Below are 20,871 nucleotides of genomic sequence, written 5' to 3' on the forward strand. Positions count from 1 at the left end.
GCTCTGAGGAGAAAATGCTGACAACAGGGGTTTTGCAGGGCTCAAGTTTGAGCCCCACATTGTTCAACCTTTATATGGTGCCCCTGATCAAACTAATCTCCTCGTTTGGCATTGACTCGATTGCATACGCCGACGATACCCAGTTAGTTCTAACATTGGACAAAGATGCTTCGAATGCTGAAATCACTCTGAAAGAATGCCTCTCTGCAGTATTCGCATGGATGACCAACAATCATCTCAAATGTAATTCTGCCAAAACAGAAATAATACCTTTCGTCTCCAATAACTGTTTTTCTCCTCAGTCCTGGTGGCCCAAGGAGGCAGAGGCGCCACCTAATACTGTCAATGTAGTGAGAAATCTGGGGGTTAAATTTGACAATACTTTGTGTTTTAACCAACAAACCAGAGAAGTAGCTGGAAACTGTTTCAATATCATCAGAGGTCTGAGAAAATTCTTTAAGCTACTCCCTCTGAGTACTAGACGGACTGCTGCAGTAGCATTGATTACATCCAGATTGGACTACTGCAACAGTCTGTATGCAGGGCTAAATAGATCTGCCCTGCATAGACTTCAGATGGTGCAGCATGCCGCGGCTAGGCTAGTTTTAGGTTGGGCAAGAACATCTTCAGCCTCTGCCGCGCTAGACGCACTGCACTGGCTCCCAATACAAAAGCGTATTTTGTTTAAAGTCCTGATAATCTCTTTTAAAGCTTTTCACCACCAAGGCCCAGCCTATCTACAAAAATATTTTAAACAATACCATCCAGTACGTGAACTGAGATCATCCTCATCAAATCTGCTTACCGTCCCCAAGTTCAGGCTGACGACGAAGGGAGGAAAATCCCTATATGTGATTGGCACTAAAGCATGGAATAAGTTACCCCAATCCCTCCGTGCAGCCAATACAGAACTAAGCTTCAGGAAACAACTAAAAACATGGATCTACTCACTGCCAGACACAGTATGTAAAACCTTAATATGATCCTTGCCCAGCTTCTCGAACGGACTAGATACGGTCATCTGCTAGATTCAGGAAGTCTTAGCACCATGATACTCCTCGGAGTGGTAATGCGCTATAAAAAAAGAAAATTTAAAAAATAAATAAATATATAAACTAGTCCTTGCCAGTGTGCACGGAGCAAAAGTGTACTCTCATTTGGATGGCGCTATGCCCTGCTGGAGCTTCCCCCCAGGCCCATTCTCCTAACAAACATATAGAATGTCAGCAGCAGGTTTTTAATGTGTGACTTACCAATTACTGCGAAAAACCAAAGGTGGTGATGGACGGAGCGTTGACAATACAAACACTCACCCCCAGTCAACTGATCTGGGTTTAATCCATCACCGTTCTTTAGCTCACTCCGCCACCCCAGTTCAGACATGGCCATATGCAAATCAGTCTGACCCTGTGCCTCATGGGAACAGTCCAGCCCGAACTGCCAAGCCATGTCTTCCCTGGACCGGAATCAAGCTTCCCAGGACCGGTTTCTGGCACTACAGCTGTCTTCAGCCGGGCTTGCTTGACTCCAGTGGCAAAGTGAGCAAGGGACTCGCGTCTGAGCATAGCCTGCCAGATCCTTGTACTGGGATGTATGTATGACATTGTTCTACATTCTGTCCATCAACTGTGTTTTTTGCAATTTTCACCCCGAGTGTGCTGGGTATGCTCAGACGTGAGTCCCAGGCACTCCACACCACTGGAGTCAAGCTATCCAGGCTGATGAAGGCTGATAGCCAGAAATCGGTCCTTGGATGCTTGATTCCGGTCTGGGAAAGACATAGCTTGGTAGTTCGGACTGGACTGTTCCCATAAGGCACAGGGTCAGAGCTGATTTGCATATAGCCAGTGTCTAACCCAGGGCGGTGTGGAGTGCAAAAAAACGATGGATTTAGGCCCAGATCCTTGTACTGGGATGAATGTATGACATTGTTCTACATTCTGTCCATCAACTGTGTTTTTTGCAATTTTCACCCCGAGTGTGCTGGGTATGCTCAGACGTGAGTCCCAGGCACTCCACACCACTGGAGTCAAGCTATCCAGGCTGATGAAGGCTGATAGCCAGAAACCGGTCCTTGGATGCTTGATTCCGGTCTGGGAAAGACATGGCTTGGTAGTTCGGACTGGACTGTTCCCATGAGGCACAGGGTCAGAGCTGATTTGCATATAGCCAGTGTCTAACCCAGGGTGGTGTGGAGTGCAAAAAAAACGATGGATCTAGGCCCAGATCCTTGTACTGGGATGAATGTATGACATTGTTCTACATTCTGTCCATCAACTGTGTTTTTTGCAATTCTTCCCAATTACTGCATCACAGTACTACAGCTCAGCAGGGAAATTAAAGCCTGCTGTGGCCGATTGACATGGGTAGCTGAGTGGATGTGGCAGAACGGCCAGAGCTGCCAACTTTGGCGCTGGGGAACCAGGTGTGAGTCTTGGCGTTGACTCAACATCTTGTGATACTGGGCAAATCACTTAATCTCCCTGTACTTGTCAAAAATGAATGTGTCCTTGTGTAATATAACTGGTGCTCATGTTAAGCGCTCCAATACCTTCGGTCGAGTTTGTGCTATATAAAACTGCAACAAAAAAAAGTATCTTGAAGTCAGACTGTCAGGCTTGTTTCTCCTATCCTTGCTTGGCTGCAGACAGACAGCAGGGAATCTGATAAATTCTCACATGAAGTCATGTGCTAGCGACAACGCTGTTCGAGGGGGTTCTAAGTGGCGTATGCAGTGATCGCTGTCTTGAGCTGGTCATGGCCTGTGCTACCTGCTGTCACTGTGACTCACGCCAGCGTAACTGGACACAAGTCAACTCCAAGGGATGGGCAGCAGCAACACATCTTGCGGTCAGGAGGAGGTGAGCAGGTGGTTGATTCTTTGACACCGGCTTCCTCCTGTTTAAATAAGAGCCTGGTGGGCGGCAACAGCAATTAATTCCTGGGGGTGTTCCGATCAGGTGGGCAGGAAATTGAAATTAAAACATCCTGCCACAGCCTGTGCTGACCTGACCCTGCTACCCAAGGCATCTTGGTAAGGGAGAGTGTGAGAGAGATGGAGGGAGAAAGAGCAGAGAGAGAGAGGGGCAGCGAGAGGAAGAGAGAAATGGATAAAGAGAGATGCAAAGTGGCAGGGAGAAAGAGAGAAAGAATGGAGAGAAGGAGGAAGAGGCAGAAGCAGAGAGAAAGAGGTTTAGAAAAAGATGCAGAGAGAAAGAGTGTGTGTCTACACGCGCTCTCCTAGGTGGCACCTGGAAGCACTGTGACTGTGCTAATCACTATTTTCATAGAGTCTTATCTATCAAAAAAAGGATAAACATGTGTCCCCATGAAGCTTTAGGTGACTCCAAAGATAAGCTTAGCCCATTCTTGTGTGGCCGCAAGGCTTGACATCTTTCTAAAGCTGCACACCAGACAGATTTAGCAAGGGGTGGCTGTTACTTTTAGGTGTTTTGCAGCAAGAACTTTTTAGAGTTTCTCATCGCTCCAAAGGGATAAGTTCTTAAGTTTCTCTTTCCAAGGCACTTCATGGCATGGTTTTACTCGAGGAGGTGTCACTCCAGGTGTCACTCATTTGCAGTGCTTTAAATGGAAAAAAATAAGTGCAGGTACTCTCCAAAAGGAGCGATGGACTGGGGGGTGGAGTGTGGGGCGGGACTAGGGGCGGAGCCAGAGGCAGGGCTAGGTTTTCGACCTTTCCAAACTTTATATGCAAGAAATCCAAGTGCATTGTGAAAAAATCGGAAGTGTCTGCCCAATGGTTATTGCCCTAATAATCATTTATAAAGCATTTACTAATATTGGCATGCTCAAAACTGTCTCTGATTTTTGCTATCAAAACTTTGCATGCAGGAATTTTTAGGAACCCTTACTTGAGAAAGGGGAACTACAAGTCCCAGCATGCAAAAACATTACCAACAAAATTCTAGAACTGTCTGAAAGTGTAAGGCACTCAATGCCCGTCTCATTTGGATTATGTATGGTTTCCCATACGAAACAAGGGATTTAAATGCACCATACCAAACAAAATTGTGTTGCCTTTAAGGTGTTTTTTTGTTTGAGGGTAATCATACAAGGGGCAGCAATTGCCACTGAGAAGGGCAGAATGGCGCAGGCTTCAGATTGGCGCTGTTGTTCGAAAGGCCACCAACCCAAATGCTCTGTATCATAGGCAACCCTCCCTCAAACCCCTGGCACTGGCATCCTAGCCATCCTGGCAGGCCATATCACAACACCTGGGCTTGAGCAACAAGAATTGACTTGCCACCCTCGCGTTCTGCTGAGGTAAGTCTACCAAAATGGAGAGCACTGGGGCTCATTCAGTTCTTGGCCTCTCTGCTGAGGTTGCCATAATGGTGGCAGTCACCAACTGTATACAACTGGACGCAAAACCACCAATGTTTAGGTAACTTTTTTCTGCCCTGATAAAAATTCAGCATTTCAGCATTATACAAGTTACTAAAGAGGATCTAAAAGTTTCAAGGGGCACTCCTCGCACCTTTACTGACCTTTTTTACTGGACACATGAAACAAGCCATCTCAGAGCACCATTTACGTTCAATTTGAGGAAACAATCATCTGCCTAATATTACAATTTGATAAGTGGTCGAGCAACGAATAATACAACCTACAAACCATGCTTTTGGCAGAAAAGTGCCTCCTGCCCTCTTCTCTTCCGCACACCGAGCCCCCAGCATTTAGTAATTGAAGGACGTCTCATGAGTTTAATGGAGTTGGGGAGGGGGTCTGCTCAATTGCCTTTTAAACCCAAGGGTCTGCTCACTGTATGGGCTTGACACAGGAACTCTGCGCTCTTGATAAAGCACCCTGGCTCGCCCCTTTGTTCTGTCACTGCCCCGGCACCTCCTAATTGAATGTACTGTAGCTCTATTTGAAAAGGCAACAACCAAACGAAACCAAAGAAAATAGTGTTGCCTTGAAGGTATTTTTTTGTTTGAGGGTAATCATGCAAGTGGCAGCAAGGGTGGGGATTCAGCTTCTACAGCCCCACATGCCAGCCTCGCCCTCGCCGCTGTCCCCGGCATCCAACAAACGACCTCCGGTGGCAGATCCTTCTTCTACCTCGCCGCCAAGACCTGGAACACCCTCCCCACCCACCTACGACAGACCCAAGACCTACTCAACTTCAGAAGACTCCTCAAGACCTGGCTCTTCGTGGAGTAGCGGCACCCCCTCCCCCCAGCGCCTTGAGACCCTCACAGGTAAGTAGCGCGCTCTACAAGTACTCTGATTGATTGATTGATTTACATGCAAGTGAAAATGCCCCATTTAAATTGTTGATGAACTAACTTTTTCAGTCATTTAAAACAATGGCATGCTAAAAAGCTGTACTGCCTAAAGAATGCGCCCCACAGCCTCGTCCATTCGTTTTTTGATGGACTCTGAAGTCCTCCTGTTTAGGGTCAAAGGGTAGAGCCGGCGCCCTGGCCCTCGCTGCTGCTGGAAGAGCTGCAGAGAAGGAAGCGCGGCAAGACTGCTGTGTGCAGGTGACAGGAGCTGCTGCCCTGGCGCTCCTGTGCAATGCAGGTCTTATGAAGAGTGCTGCTGAAACTCGAGACCGGTGTTTAGGCAAGGCCCCCACGAGTACCGGCACTCCCAGCGCTCGAGTTGGGGGTACCACAGTAGAGAAGTGTGGCTCACTGGTTAGAGAAGGCAGACCCAGACGCTGAGATCAGACCCGGGACCAGGATTCAATTCCCGACGCGGCAGGGTCTTGAGCCCAAAATGTCCACGGACTCGGTAATTCTCGCTTCGGTGCCTACTCGAATCACAGGTTCACACTCTGCAACTCTGGGCAATAGCTTGCTTAATCTCCACTACGGCCCCCCGCGGCGGGATGCCTGGCTTTCACCTTGGGGCTATCTCACAGGGAAAAACCAGGACGGGTTCCCAATGCAAAGCGCTTTGAGACCTGGCGGTGATATTGCGCTATATAAAAACCCATCCATCCACCCCCACCACACGGGTGGATGGCGTCCCCCCACTTATTTTACCGGGGGACGCCGTCTTCCCTGCCCAAAAGCTGGACTGGACAATGATGGCGGTACTTATCTCACTGGCGGTCCCGCTGATCTCCCAACCTTGACGTACTCATCCCATCCTGCTTCGTCCTCTCTCCACCCCTCCCGTCACCCTGCCCACTCGCTCGCCACCCATCTCCTGAAGCCTCTCCGCGCTCCCCTCTCACAGATGCTCCTCCCGCGCCCCCCTCTCCGCGCCCCCCCTCTCCGCGCTCCCCTCTCACAGATGCTCCTCCGGCGCCCCCCTCTCCGCGCCCCCCCTCTCCGCGCTCCCCTCTCACAGATGCTCCTCCCGCGCCCCCCTCTCCGCGCCTCCCCTCTCCGCGCTCCCCCTCTCCGCGCTCCCCTCTCACAGATGCTCCTCCGGCGCCCCCCTCTCCGCGCCCCCCCTCTCCGCGCTCCCCTCTCACAGATGCTCCTCCCGCGCCCCCCCTCTCCGCGCTCCCCTCTCACAGATGCTCCTCCCGCGCCCCCCTCTCCGCGCTCTGTTCATGACCTGCTCTCGGCCCCCCCCTTTGAGCCTTCACACTTTCTTAACAACGAGGCGCGCATCCTTTCCCCGTTTCTCGTCCCCCCCACTCCTCTCTTCCTGTGACATCATTCACCCCCATACACCCAGGGGTTAGCTACTACTGGTGCAGTGGCACCGGGGGCCCACTGAAACGTGGTTATTGCTGTATGTTTTTTTAAGCTTTCGTGACGTCACTTCCAGTCGTGACGTCACTTTCTGTCCCTCGTCCTAGGAGAACTTCCGGTACTCAAGGGGAAGGACTCCGTACCGGTGAACACCGGCCCATTTGAAGCCCTGCTCGTCTGATCATTGAATGTCGCTCTGAGGCCCCGGACACGTCGCCCCTGGGCTCCCTGAGAGGCGCCAGGGACTGCGGCGGGGGCAGGGGGCCACACCCGGGCAGACCCGAGGAGCCGTCTGCGCATGTCAGACGGTGAATGTCTCGGCGGGTGCGCATGCGCAGCACGTGGCCTACGACGGCACAAGTACTGTCTGCGCATGTGCCATAGTGCCGTGTCGCAGACCTTGTAGGTGCGCATGCGTGGGTCAGACAGAAAAGGCTGGATGTGCGCATGCGCTGTATGGGGTCTTGGCCACACAACATTACGTGTCACGGGATTGAGCATGCGCAGTCGGGTCACTGAGGCCCGCCCCTCCAGTCCTTGGCCGCTATTTCACTTCTTACGCCCCCCCTTACCCCCTCCCAGCGCCCAGGGGTCTCCAGCTCCCCCCGAGGCCGGCGAGGACCAGGAGCGCCCCCTCTCCCCGCACGGTAGGTGCCCTCGCGCCCTGCTGGGCTCGTCGCCAGATGATGTACAATGAAGGGCTCGCGGGTCTCACCCAGGGACCTCCAAAGGGCAGAGTCATCGGGTTTACATGAGCACCGGTTCCATTTCACAAACACACAATCATTTCTGGGAGGCGCAGGGAGATGACGTGATGTGCCCAGAATCACAGCATGTTGTGCAGACGCAGAGGCTCGGACCTGGCACCCCAGCTCTGAAGTCTGCAGCTCTGGCCCTTACACCACATCTTCTCCTTTGTTGCATGAACTAGTGCAGTCTACCAGGGGGAGGGTGGTCCTAGAGCAGGGGGTGGTGCCCCCCCCCCTATGGAGGTGATCTGGAGCAGTGAGAGGTGCCCCCATGGGAGGAGGTGAGGAGAGGTGCCCCCCCTGTGGGGGTGATCTGGTGCAGTGAGAGGTGCCCCCATCGGTGCGGGAGAGTAGAGCAGTGAGAGGTGCCCCCCCCCCCTCGCAGTGCTTCCCATCCTCCGCCTGATAGCGGCCCACCTCAGGTCGTGTGCCCCCCTCCCCCCCCCCCCACCTGCGGTCCCAGGCAGAAGGAACCATGCTGGGGCAGAGGCCGGTGGTTCCCCGGTTTCACCCCTCCACGGATCACCCTCCCTTTCATGTGCACACTGATTGTGTTCATCTCAATAGAATTGGAAGTTGGATTACCCACAATACAATTGGCAGGTCACATGACCACTTCTTCTAAATGTCACTATTATTTTTGTAACGTAACGTATGCTTTTGTAAGGTTTCTCATTATGTTCCATGTCTGTTCCTTTTGTGAAGCGCTCTGACACCTTCGGGTAAAGTCCGCGCTATATAAAACTGCATAAATAAATAAAAACATCTGGGCATGATGTGTTGCCCAAGACATGAAACTGTGCTGCCCTGCTCCTGGTGCTGTGCTGCCGCGCTCATGGTGCTGTGCTACCCCGCTCATGGTGCTATGCCGCTCCTGGTGATGTGCCCCCCCCCAGTCTTGATGATGTGCCCCCCTGTCTTGGTAATGTGCTGCCCTAGTCTTGGTGATGTGCCCCCCCAGTCTTGGTGATGTGCCATCCCAGTCCTGGTGAAGTGTTGCTCCAGCCGTGTTTATTCTTTGAATTCTAGGACTTGTATTCCGTTTTAAATTTGCTTACGCTGTGCTTGTGAATTCTATTGTATTTAATATATCTTAAATGGAACTTGCATCCCGCCTTCAGTTCTGATTGGTCCGTGTGCTTGCCAGTTTGTTTTCCTCAGTTAGTATTGGTTGTAAGCTGTTCTCTCTTATCAGTTTCCCATGGCTTAACTACTCATCACCATTCGCATGGTGCTTCAAACTACTTTTTTGGGTAAGGCTTCATACTGTTTACTAAGAACAACCAAAAGGGGGTGATGGACGGAGCGTTGACAATACAAACACTCACCCCCAGTCAACTGATATGGGTTTAATCCATCACCGTTTTTTAGCTCACTCCGCCACCCCAGTTCAGACATGGCCATATGCAAACCAGTCTGACCCTGTGCCTCATGGGAACAGTCCTGCCCGAACTGTCAAGCCATGTCTTCCCTGGACCGGAACCAAGCTTCCCAGGACCAGTTTCTGGCATTACAGCCGTCTTCAGCCAGGCTTGCTTGAATCCAGTGGCAAAGTGAGCAAGGGACTCAAGTCTGAGCATACCCTTGCTCACTTTGCCACTGGATTCAAGCAAGCCGGGCTGAAGAAGGCTGAAATGCCAGAAACCAGTCCTCGGTAGCTTGTTTCCGGTCCAGGGAAGGCATGGCTTGGCAGTTGGGGCTGGACTGTTCACATGAGGCACAGGGTCAGACTGATTTGCATATGGCCAAGTCTGAATTGGGGGGGCAGAGTGGCTAAAGAACGGTGATGGATTAAACCCAGATCAGTTGACTGGGGGTGAGTGCTCGTATTGTCGACGCTTTGTCCATCATTTCCTTTGGTTTTTCTTCATACTGTTTACTGTCACAGGCTGCGTTTTGCATCTTGCTTCGTGTACTTTTCTTCAAATATTTCTAATTCCAATGCCTGATTATTTGCTTTTTTATGAAATGCTTCATGTGCTTTTTGGTAAGCCACATTGCTGCCAACACATCCAGAATAATATGTTTTAATGCACTTGCAACGTCACAGGCACTATTGGATATTTGTTTTATCACCACATTATGACAGCGTTTAGCATTATTTGAATGTTCCCTGTCGGCCAGCGGTACATTACCATTATTTGAGAGTATGAACACTGGTACTGTTCTTGTTTCTTCGCATTGCCACACCCGTGATTACTATCAGTAAGCCGTGGATTAACATGCTATTACCGAATGAATACCGTACATTGAGTTGAACCTTGTTTCACACTGAAACCTGCATGTGAAAGAGGATCTCGTTTTCGAACACTCTAGAACTGTGGTGCACTACCCGACAGGTAATGGCATTATGCTTTTCATGTCGACCCGGAGATTCTGAACCATTCATGTAATTGTTTGTTCATTCATCCCCTCATGTGTATAATCCGCTTGTCGCTTTAACATTACAGCACATTTTTTTGTACTCTGTTATGTTTTTTACTTGATCAAAAACAGTCAACTCGTACATTTATTTTCCAGGGTGTGATAATGGTAAAATAACTCTGGTGGTTAAAGTACTTGCTGGAGAGAACTTGGTGCATTCTATTCAGTTTTCACACATCATAGCATAGAGGATTAATGTGACTGCTGGAAATACAATGTGCAAAAGTCAGGTCCCAGATTTTTACTTTATACAGATGGGGTAACTATTTTAGTTGCAGACATCCTGTTTACCTGAATGTCAGAAGCTACACTCTTTGTAATATAGCTCAGCGATTCATGGACTGGCATCAAGCAGCTGCATGCACACTGCAAGAATCATACCATTGTCTCAACCGTTTACTTTTCTAAGGTTGTTACAAGGGGTTCCTTTGTAGTGCCAGATACTTTTTAGTACAGACATCTCCAACCACTGAGTTCTGAATGGCCTACACACGTTTTAAATCCTGACTTTGAGTTCCTTCAGAACAAGCACTCTGCAAATGTAAGACCTAGTTAATCTCGTTGTCTTACATAGCATTTCCAGTATTGACTAATACACTTGTGTGAGTCATTGCAGCTGTGCATTATATGTGGCATGTAGTGGCTCCGACACCGCACACTCGTGTGAGTCAATGCAGCTGTGCATTATATGTGGCATGTAGTGGCTCCGACACCGCACACTTGTGTGAGTCATTGCAGCTGTGTATTATAGGTGGCATGTAGTGGCTCCGACACCGCACACTCGTGTGAGTCATTGCAGCTGTGTATTATAGGTGGCATGTAGTGGCTCCGACACCGCACACTCGTGTGAGTCATTGCAGCTGTGTATTATAGGTGGAATGTAGTGGCTCCGACACCGCACACTCGTGTGAGTCATTGCAGCTGTGTATTATAGGTGGCATGTAGTGGCTCCGACACCGCACACTCGTGTGAGTCATTGCAGCTGTGTATTATATGTGGCATGTAGTGGCTCCGACACCGCACACTCGTGTGAGTCATTGCAGCTGTGTATTACAGGTGGCATGTAGTGGCTCCGACACCGCACACTCGTGTGAGTCAATGCAGCTGTGTATTATAGGTGGCATGTAGTGGCTCCGACACCGCACACTCGTGTGAGTCAATGCAGCTGTGTATTATATGTGGCATGTAGTGGCTCCGACACCGCACACTCGTGTGAGTCAATGCAGCTGTGCATTATATGTGGCATGTAGTGGCTCCGACACCGCACACTCGTGTGAGTCAATGCAGCTGTGTATTATATGTGGCATGTAGTGGCTCCGACACCGCACACTCGTGTGAGTCATTGCAGCTGTGCATTATATGTGGCATGTAATGGCTCCGACACCGCACACTCGTGTGAGTCAATGCAGCTGTGCATTAAATGTGGCATGTAGTGGCCCCGACACCGCACACTCGTGTGAGTCAATGCAGCTGTGCATTATATGTGGCATGTAGTGGCTCCGACACCGCACACTCATGTGAGTCATTGCAGCTGTGTATTATAGGTGGCATGTAGTGGCTCTGACACCGCTCACTCATGTGAGTCATTGCAGCTGTGTATTATATGTGACATGTAGTGGCTCTGACACCGCTCACTCGTGTTAGTCATTGCAGCTGTGTATTATATGTGGCATGTAGTGGCTCTGACACCGCTCACTCGTGTTAGTCATTGCAGCTGTGCATTATAAGTGGCATGTAGTGGCTCCGACACCGCACACTCGTGTTAGTCATTGCAGCTGTGCATTATATGTGGCATGTAGTGGCTCTGACACCGCTCACTCATGTGAGTCATTGCAGCTGTGCATTATATGTGGCATGTAGTGGCTCCGACACCGCACACTCGTGTTAGTCATTGCAGCTGTGCATTATATGTGGCATGTAGTGGCTCTGACACCGCACACTCGTGTGAGTCATTGCAGCTGTGCATTATAGGTGGCATGTAGTGGCTCCGACACCGCACACTCGTGTTAGTCATTGCAGCTGTGCATTATAGGTGGCATGTAGTGGCTCTGACACCGCACACTCGTGTGAGTCATTGCAGCTGTGCATTATATGTGGCATGTAGTGGCTCCGACACCGCACACTCATGTGCGTCATTGCAGCTGTGCATTATATGTGGCATGTAGTGGCCCCGACACCGCTTTTATAATTTCAGTAACTTATATTGCACAACTGTTCATTAAGCTACAACTTACAACAAAAACAGTTTTATTATTAATCCCATAAGCGCAACCGAATGCATTTAACAATGATTGTTTTGAATCCATTCTAAAACACGACTACAAGTCCCAAAATTCAAAGAAAATGGCCGGACTTGATGAGCACATCACAAATGAACCTGGGAAACTTAGCGGCTTTGGAGAGTGTGGCTTTTCCATGTTTCTGATGGGCTTATAAGTGACATGACATGTTTGTACCTTTCATGCATGACACTTTAAGTAACATTTCATGACAAGCTCAGTCTTGACACGCCAATGGGCAGACTCGCCCGCCATGAAGCCCAAATAGACAAACTGTCCCCAGCAGTATCTGAGATCACCACAGCAGTAAAAGAGCCCGACTCTCTGAGTTGTAAAGGAGCGCAATGTGTCCGTTCCTGGCTGCAGGACCTCTCTACCAGGCCTCAGTGTAGCCATTCCTCCCTCCAGGACTTCCAGCACCTGGGACTCCGTGTAGTCATTCCCTTCCCCCAGGGCCTTCAGGCATCTGGGACTCACTACAGACATTCACTCCACCCAGGCCCGGCCACCACCGAAGACTCAGTAAAGTCATTTCCTCCCTCCAGACCCTACCAGCACCTGGGACTCCGTCTATCTGACACTTTTATCCAGAGCATCCTCGCATCAGGCTCTCACAACTGTCTATGCTTCTCGGCCCCTTGAGTGCTTCCTACACCTGGTCCTTGGGACACTCTTTGCAGGTCCGGCCGTCCTCTCTACAGGCTCCAGTAACACCCCCTCCTGTAGCGCGCGCGCCCTCCAAGCCCTCCCCCTCTGTGTTACTGTACCGCTCACTCCATTTTGAAATATGCAACATTACTTGTACTTAAGCGTCATGAGGCGTCACTCTAGGTGTCAGCGGCACCCTTTCCCTTCTCTTTCCTTCTGCACCCCTCCCTTCTCCTTGGATGTCTTCAGCACTCCCTCAATCCAGCCTCCTTAGGGAGCCTCCACTCCCTCTTCATTGAGGCATCACAAACTCCTTCTACCTTCTTTCTCCAGGGCCTGGTTCCTGTGCCAGTGACGTCCTCTCTCAGAGCAGACCTTTGGCATAGCTGCCAACTGGCCAGATGTCATGTGTGACAACTTATGCCGCTCCTGGCTATTAGCCTCCAACACACTGCATTCTGGGACTTGTAATTTAATGTAACCGTTTCACACAGGAATTAATATTACCAAGCGAAGGGCTGTCAAAGACGTAGCTGGGGTGCCTGAAGGAATACACTGGCAACAGCTCTGCTAACACCAATCCTGCGATCACTCATCCACTGCCAGTCCAGTTTTTAGTTTTGCGAAATTTGCTTGTTTCCTTCTTGGGTTGCTCACAGGTTGTGCTGTGGGTGAATACTCAGGTGAAGTCCGCTGGAAACTATCTGTCCAGAACACTTGTTCGTGAGCATTAGGAGCATACTGAGGCAGGCAGCAGGCAGTCTAAGACACCCCTAGCATGACTGGTCCTTGCAAGTCTGAGGAAGGAGAGCCAGGGGTTTACTTATTGGGTCTCCTGTGGTGCCTCGGGTCCCTTTGCACTCCTCTCCAAGAACACTGACTCCCGGGTTCGTTTAACGTTCCACAGAGACCTTAGAAAGAGAACGCACATCTCGCCTGTGTTTCCAGCTGTCACATCTGGTTAGTGGCTAATGTCACAGTATGTTTCTAGGACTTTGGTCAGCAGGTGTTCCTCTGGTCAGTCAGCCAGGGGAGGAGGGAAAAGGGCCTGGATAGGGTTATTCCAAAGCTCCATTACTTGCCCCACCCTAGATCTGAGAGCCCATGCACTGTAGCTGACTCCCAGGTCTTGCAGGTCAGAGACCCCACGCAGCTGCTTGTGAAGCACTCCCTGCGTATCCATAAGGACCGCTCCTCTGATGCGGCAGTGCCTGCTGCAGGGTTGTGGATGAAGGGTCAGTGCCTGTGGAGGGATGCCTGTCTGTGACACAAACCAGCACGGAGGAGTCAGCTCCCAGACTGGATCCTACGCAGACAGACTGTCTCTCCTGCTGTTAGTCTCCTGGAGTAACATTTACAGAGGTTGCCGTCCTGTGTACAAGACGCAGAGCACAACCCCCCCCCCCCATCTCCCCCAACACTGGCAGGATCTGTGTTTACTCTAAATTGATTTTCATTACAGTGTTCATGGTATAGGACCATGTGAGTTTTCAAATCCATAATTGTGATCTTTTCGTCGAAATCTCCTCCGTTGCCGTCAAGGGGCTGCTCCCTGGTGGGGTTGCGGGTGCTCGTGGTTACCATTACCAAGGTTGTCATGCTGCGGTCCTACCCCGTTCCTTTTACGGATCTTTGTTTTGAGATGTTAGTGGGATTGGAAGGAGACCTACAACTCCCATACTTCATGTGTTGCTAGAGGCCTGGGAGAGGAGCAATGATTGCCCTGGTCACGTGGGGCACCTGGAAACCTTGCAACCGCCTAGCCTCAGGGGACTCTTTGCTGGGGCCCCCAGCTGTCGTAGTCCTCTGGCTTTTTCGCTTGATTGTTGTGAAGGGAGAAATTCTGTTACTTTGCACAAAGATGAATGAACGTAATGCACTTTAGAATGTTATTAGTCAAAGGAGAATGTCTGTAGTACTCCGTAATCCATCAGTGACGGAGTAAAACCTGCTCTACTGCAAGATGCTCATGCTGAAGGAGGGACACTGGTCGTCTCGACCAGATGATCCCGTTTCAGTCTGGAGGAGACTGGTGGGGATCGGTGTGCGGCCGCAGGGTGAGACCACTGATGAACGTGTGAACGCAGGGCTCCCCTGCTTGTACTCCTCCATTTGGCCCTCGTATATGGGCAAGGGACCTCTAGAAACATATCAGTGGCTATACAACGCAGGCATGCTGGAATATGAATGAATGGTGACAGTAACGTACAGTAGGAAACGGGGGATCCCTGTCCACCCGAAAGCGAGGGACCTCATTCCGGGGCCAATCTTAAGGCTGAAAATGTTGACCCTCTAGATCAGGGAGTAATTACCATTCTGATGCATTACCTATGGTTTTAATGATCTTCATACCATCCAACATTTAGGGCCTTATTCTGGTGTGGTTAGGAAAGCATTCCCACCTTGGGCCTGTTTCTGATGCGGTTAGGAAGGCCTCCTAATGGCATTTGCTCCTTCCAAATCTGATCAGGAACGTGTCTTCCCGACCCAGGGCCCAATTATGATGCGGGCAGGAACCGATGCTCCCATTGAAGTGATTGGGAGTCCAACCAAATCGTATCTGGAAGCATCCTGATGCATCGTACTCCGTCGGTCGGACTCTCCCGATCCGAGTTTGTCGGAAACCATTTCCAAACCGATTCGGTCAGGAAGCTTTCTAACCCGCATCAGAATCAGGCCCTTAAAGGGTATATCCCGGCGAAGGCCGCTAAAATTTGTGCCTAAAACTGGATTCTCCTAAACACCTTGCAAAGACAGGGCACCACACGCCTTCAGGGAACTCTTTGGGCTTCAAAGCTGACGATTGATGAAGCTCGACACCACGGTGGTGTCTGAGACCATGCCTCACAACATTTTGTAATTCTTTGTTCCTTTTATTAAGACCTAGTTGAACAACAGGGTCCCCAACAGAAGGGTAGTCCCTCCAGGCAGGGACCTCGTCATACCAGTAGTCAATCACATTTGCAAGTGTGTGCTTCAGGGTCAGTTTCAATGGCAACCATAGAGCCCTAATCTCTGCCTGCAGCCGCTCCAAAGTGATTTACAGCAGTTTAGATGTAAAGGGAAACTGCTGGTGGTAGCGCCTACATGCAGATGCCACTCACAGAAGAGTAGAGCGTCAAGGGGCCACGTTTCCTATTTAAACTGAAATACTAAAAAGCTGGCCCCTTAGAAAATCAACAAATAACCTATCTATTTTGTAAAACCTTTTGTAATAATAGTTAATTTATACAGATTTTGTAGGAAATGTCACCTACCTGTCTACCTTGAGTACTTGGAGGATTAGAGTGAAACAATAATTTTTAAATTAGTACAAATAGTAAAGTGCCGTTTTAGTCAAACTCTTTACTGGACCACAACTCTGGGCATCTAAAGCTCCTCCTCTCCATAGGAATGGAGAGGAGTAGTATGGCAAGTCCAGTGCTCCTGGTTTCATGGCGGTGACAGGTTATTGATTGTGAACTTCAAGCCATACATTATTTTCTTCTCTTATGTGTTTTTAAACTGCTCAAGTCCCTTTCTGGAACTGTATTTGAGAACCGCACAGATGATCGGATGACGCATCTGTGCCCAGGCTCATCGCCGAGTATCAGAGGCTTCGATGGGTACATAGCCGCGTATCAGAGGCTTCGATGGGTACATAGCCGCGTATCAGAGGCTTCGATGGGTACATAGCCGAGTATCAGAGGCTTCGATGGGTACATAGCCGAGTATCAGAGGCTTCGATGGGTTCATAGCCGAGTGTCAGAGGCTTCGATGGGTACATAGCCGAGTGTCAGAGGCTTCGATGGGCTCATAGCCGAGTATCAGAGGCTTCGATGGGCTCATTGCCGAGTATCAGAGGCTTCGATGGGCTCATTGCCGAGTATCCGAGGCTTCGATGGGCTCATAGCCGAGTATCAGAGGCTTTGATGGGCTCATAGCCGAGTATCCGAGGCTTCGATGGGCTCATAGCCGAGTATCAGAGGCTTCGATGGGCTCATTGCCGAGTATCAGAGGCTTCGATGGGCTCATAGCCGAGTATCAGAGGCTTCGATGGGCTCATAGCCGAGTATCAGAGGCTTCGATGGGTACATAGCCGAGTATCAGAGGCTTCGATGGGTTCATAGCCGAGTGTCAGAGGCTTCGATGGGTACATAGCCGAGTATCAGAGGCTTCGATGGGTACATAGCTGAGTGTCAGAGGCTTCGATGGGTACATGTCTTCTCTGTGAGCCAGAAGATATGTTTCCAGATGGATCTGAACAGTTTGCTCTGATCCTGGTTGCTGTTTTTGGAGCGGGTGGATTTGGGCTCAGTTTTAAAGTTCCTGTATTTTCTTTTCGTCATTTATGGATTCAGTGTGTTTATTCCATACTTGGTGTGTTTTATGGCCCAGGTTTGTTATTTTTGACTCTGGGTGTTGTGAGGCACTTTATCTATAGTGTCTGTGATAAGTTTTTGTGCCATTAACAAAGAGATGCTCAACAATCCACCAATAAAGCATGCTTTATCTCCCCGCCTGGGTATCTAGTATAGCCAGTGCCCTGGAATTATGTGGCAATTCAGGACCATCTTTTGTAACCGGGATGCTCACATGTAGAAACAAGCATTGAAAATGCAATAGGTCTCGCCTTTGATTAAGTTAAAGCCATTGCTTTGCTAATGCTCTTGTATAGCAAAGCAAATGGCTTTAACCTAATGAAACTCAAGGCCATTGACAAACATTCAATAATGGCACCCGTACGTTGTGTTGCATGCGGGTCGCCCAACTTTTTTTTTTCTACTTTAACAATAAATCATGGCGGCCGCGCGTGTTGTTGCACACGAGCTACGCAACTAGTTTTTAAAAATTCATTAAATATTAGTGGCCGCATTTCTTATTGTGCGCGGGTCGCCACATGAGCTGCAAAGCATCTGTTCGTCTATCAGAGCAGCTGTTTGCCCGGGGCTGGTCATTGGGAAAATGCAGTTGCCATCGAGACAAGTAAGCATTTATTTTGAAAAAGCACGCAAGTAAAATGGGACGGGACATTTGCAAGAATTGAGCCATTGGCATTGTTAAATGACAATGCCTTCTATTTATGTGTTGGCTGGAAAAACCAGTAGGTAAGCGTAACCGTGATGTGCCGCAGGTCTCCCCTTGAAGTGGTCTGGCTACTTTCGCCCTTTTAGCCTTGGAGTACGGGCTGACTGAAGGGCACAGTTGCGTTTTGATGTTGCGAGACTGGATTGGTGGAGAGGAATGAAATGGGGACACCTTCCCCAAGAAGCAGACCAGACTCACCAGAGTGGTGCGAGCCGGCCAAGAAATGAGACAAATACGTTTAGAGAAGGCGCCGTCACGGATGAAGTAAGCCACAGTCCATACATGTCAGAATAACGAGGCCTGGAATGACTGCCTACTAGCGATTAAAAATACAAAGCCAACAGAATAACTGGGTTATAGAAATCCAAAGCTGCAAGACTATAAATAAACCTTGTGTGCTGGGAGGCAGCACGATGAAACCAGATGAGCAGCTTAGGAAAGTCAAAAGCTTGCAGTGATGTATTGAACAAGACGCGAGGCACCTATGCAACTCCAGGAACCAGTGGTGAGTGGCATTAGCACATACTCTACAATGCATTATATTAAAGACTCCAACATGTTCTAGGACAATAGACGGCCTGCAAGATATGGATACAAACGTAATAAACTCAGAGGAGTTGGTACTGTTGGAGCCTTGTCGGTTGGGCACTAGGATTGTGAGACTAAGCAACCTTGAAGTCCAGCAACAGAAACTAACAACAAAAAAAACCCTCTTGGGCGCGCTGTGAGAACACTGGGAGATGTGGTGTAAAAAACATTAGAGGAATTACTAGATCAATTCAGGGGTGGAGGGACGCGCCTTGAACCCACGGAGAGTGTAAAAGCAGCAGAGCACAGGAACACAAACAAGACCCATTCTCAACCTCACAGACATGGACAGAGACCAGATACATCTCTGGTTGAGCAGCGCCCAAACAGATGAACAAGTTCAGCATTTAATTAAGGGGGTCAGTGGGCAAAGACAAACAAAAAATAATCATGCAAGCACTCTTGCCAGTGCAGTAAGAGTACCCTACTGCTCTCTGGACCCGCCTCTCCTATCACTTGTTGACTTTATATTCGCCTTTGCCCCTATACGGCACTCCACTGCTTATTGGCCAGGTGTGCGCTGTACACATGCATACATGTGTGGAACAAGATAAAACCTCCAAAGAGCAATCAAGAACAGCTTTCTATCGGATATTCAGAATTCAAGTGTAGAGTCGGAAGCACTAATTGAGACCGTCACGTTAAGTGACGCTTCAGTGGGGGGGCGTGGCCAACTACCGTGCATGGCGGTCGTCCCTTAGTGGAGCTCCGGACTCGGGCGACAATTATCCTGTTTGTTGGCCGCTATTAGCACCCTTACCTGCCTACCGGGACTGGGAGCCGTGGTATCAGCCTGGTGCTGGGAATCGGAGCCGCGTTTGACCTCCTGTGAGGCCCCTGCCACGGAATGGGGCGACCCTTTGCTGGTGGGCCTGCAGGATGGCGTAGTGCCGAGGTGGGCCGGGCTGGTGTGATTGCGCTGCCCGCTGAATAACATGTGCGATTGTGTGAGGGCGGGCGGAGCCGCTGTTGAGAGCTATCGAAGGAGCTGAGAATACCCGGCGGGGCCGTGCACAGACATCGTTGCGAGGCCTGAGACCAGACTCGCACTGGAGGGTGAGTGCTGACGGATGCGGTGGGTTCAGTGCGGGCCTCAACCAAGCGGGAGCTGGGGACGCAGCGCGGCCTACACAGGCCTACTTCACAAAGCACAGCCAGGCAAAACCATCCATCCGCCTGGTGGATAGAAGTGACGGGCAGATGAGGGGCGCTGCTACGGTCCTGCAGGGGCGAGGGCGCAGAAGTATTCTGTGGGTGGAGTCAAGAGGGAATAGCACAGTAGGGGCTACAGGATTGGTACCTGACCGCCAGGAGGTGGGAGATTGCGGCAGCACTGCAACAGGCAGAGGTGTAAAGACCAGTGCAGAGAGTCTGGCAGTAGTGCATGCTGTGCTGCGGAGATCGTGGTGGCGTAGCACACAGGAGATGGTCCTGGAGAGAGCAAGCAAGCAGAGAGAGGCCTGAAGTGATTCCACCCCCCTGCCTCTGTGGGATGGCCTAGACCTGCATAATTGTACAGCGACACGTGGCTGCAAAAGTGGTAAGCTGTGCACAGTACAGGGCAACGACGACGAGGACAGGGGCTCACATGCCGGGATCCGCAGGCGAGAAGCACTCACTACTTTGGGACGGACGGTGGGCCCGGCTGGGCCGACTCCACAGCGGGGGGCCTGAAAGAGGCGGCTGGTGAGGCGTGTGATTGGTCTAACAGAGGTAGAGTGTGCAACTTTCTTTCTACAGCAGGGGCCAAGGCCCCTGGCACTCCTGCGATGGAGCGATTGAAAGGCAAGCAGCAAGACAGTGATGCTGGCGTTGGCCACGTCCCAGACAAGGCAACATCTATGGAAGCCTCCCAACAGGCCAGCTGTATACCACCTACTAATGCAGTGGAAACAGCGGACAAGCTGGACTTAGTTCTACAGGAAGTGAGGGACCATTGGAAAGCTATAGAAACTCAAATAGGCGCCCTCACAACAGGCCTGTCGCTACTCCGAGCCGACCACGCCAAACTCGCCGATAAGGTGAAGGACCACGCGACAGAGCTGGATGTGCTATCCCCACAGCAGACCCAGAACACCGCCCATATCAAACAATTGCAGACCCAAGTTGCCACCCTGATGGAGAGAGTGGAGGATGCGGAAGGGAGAGCGCGGAGAAGCAATATCCGCGTCATTGGTATGCCGGAGAGTAGCGAAGGGACTGACGCGGTCCGCTACATGGAGAGATGGCTCAAGGAACACATCACTTCTGAGGGTCTTTCAGATCAATACTGCATTGAGCGGGCACACAAGATTCCTATGGGCCGCCCGAAACCGGGGGCCCCGCCGCAACCCCTAATACTTAAACTGCTCAACTATAGAGACCGGGATGTGCTGTTGCAGAAGTCGAGAGAAGTGCCCCAAATCAGATTTGAGCACACTAAGGTCTCGTTATACCCAG

At 50.3% G+C, this 20,871-nt stretch overlaps 1 protein-coding gene across 1 annotated transcript in view; it reads left to right on the top strand.

Annotated features, from left to right (window-relative positions):
• Nucleotides 1-7,186: 7,186 nt before the first annotated feature.
• LOC144770961 (uncharacterized) overlaps nucleotides 7,187-20,871 on the top strand; it is a 49,210-nt gene continuing 35,525 nt past the window's right edge. The window contains exon 1 of the mRNA XM_078655817.1: nucleotides 7,187-7,324. The gene's annotated coding sequence lies outside the window, so the exon portion shown is untranslated. The remainder of the gene's footprint in view (nucleotides 7,325-20,871) is intronic.

This window comes from Lissotriton helveticus, chromosome 7 (genome assembly GCF_964261635.1).
Source record: "Lissotriton helveticus chromosome 7, aLisHel1.1, whole genome shotgun sequence".
Taxonomy (NCBI): domain Eukaryota; kingdom Metazoa; phylum Chordata; class Amphibia; order Caudata; family Salamandridae; genus Lissotriton; species Lissotriton helveticus.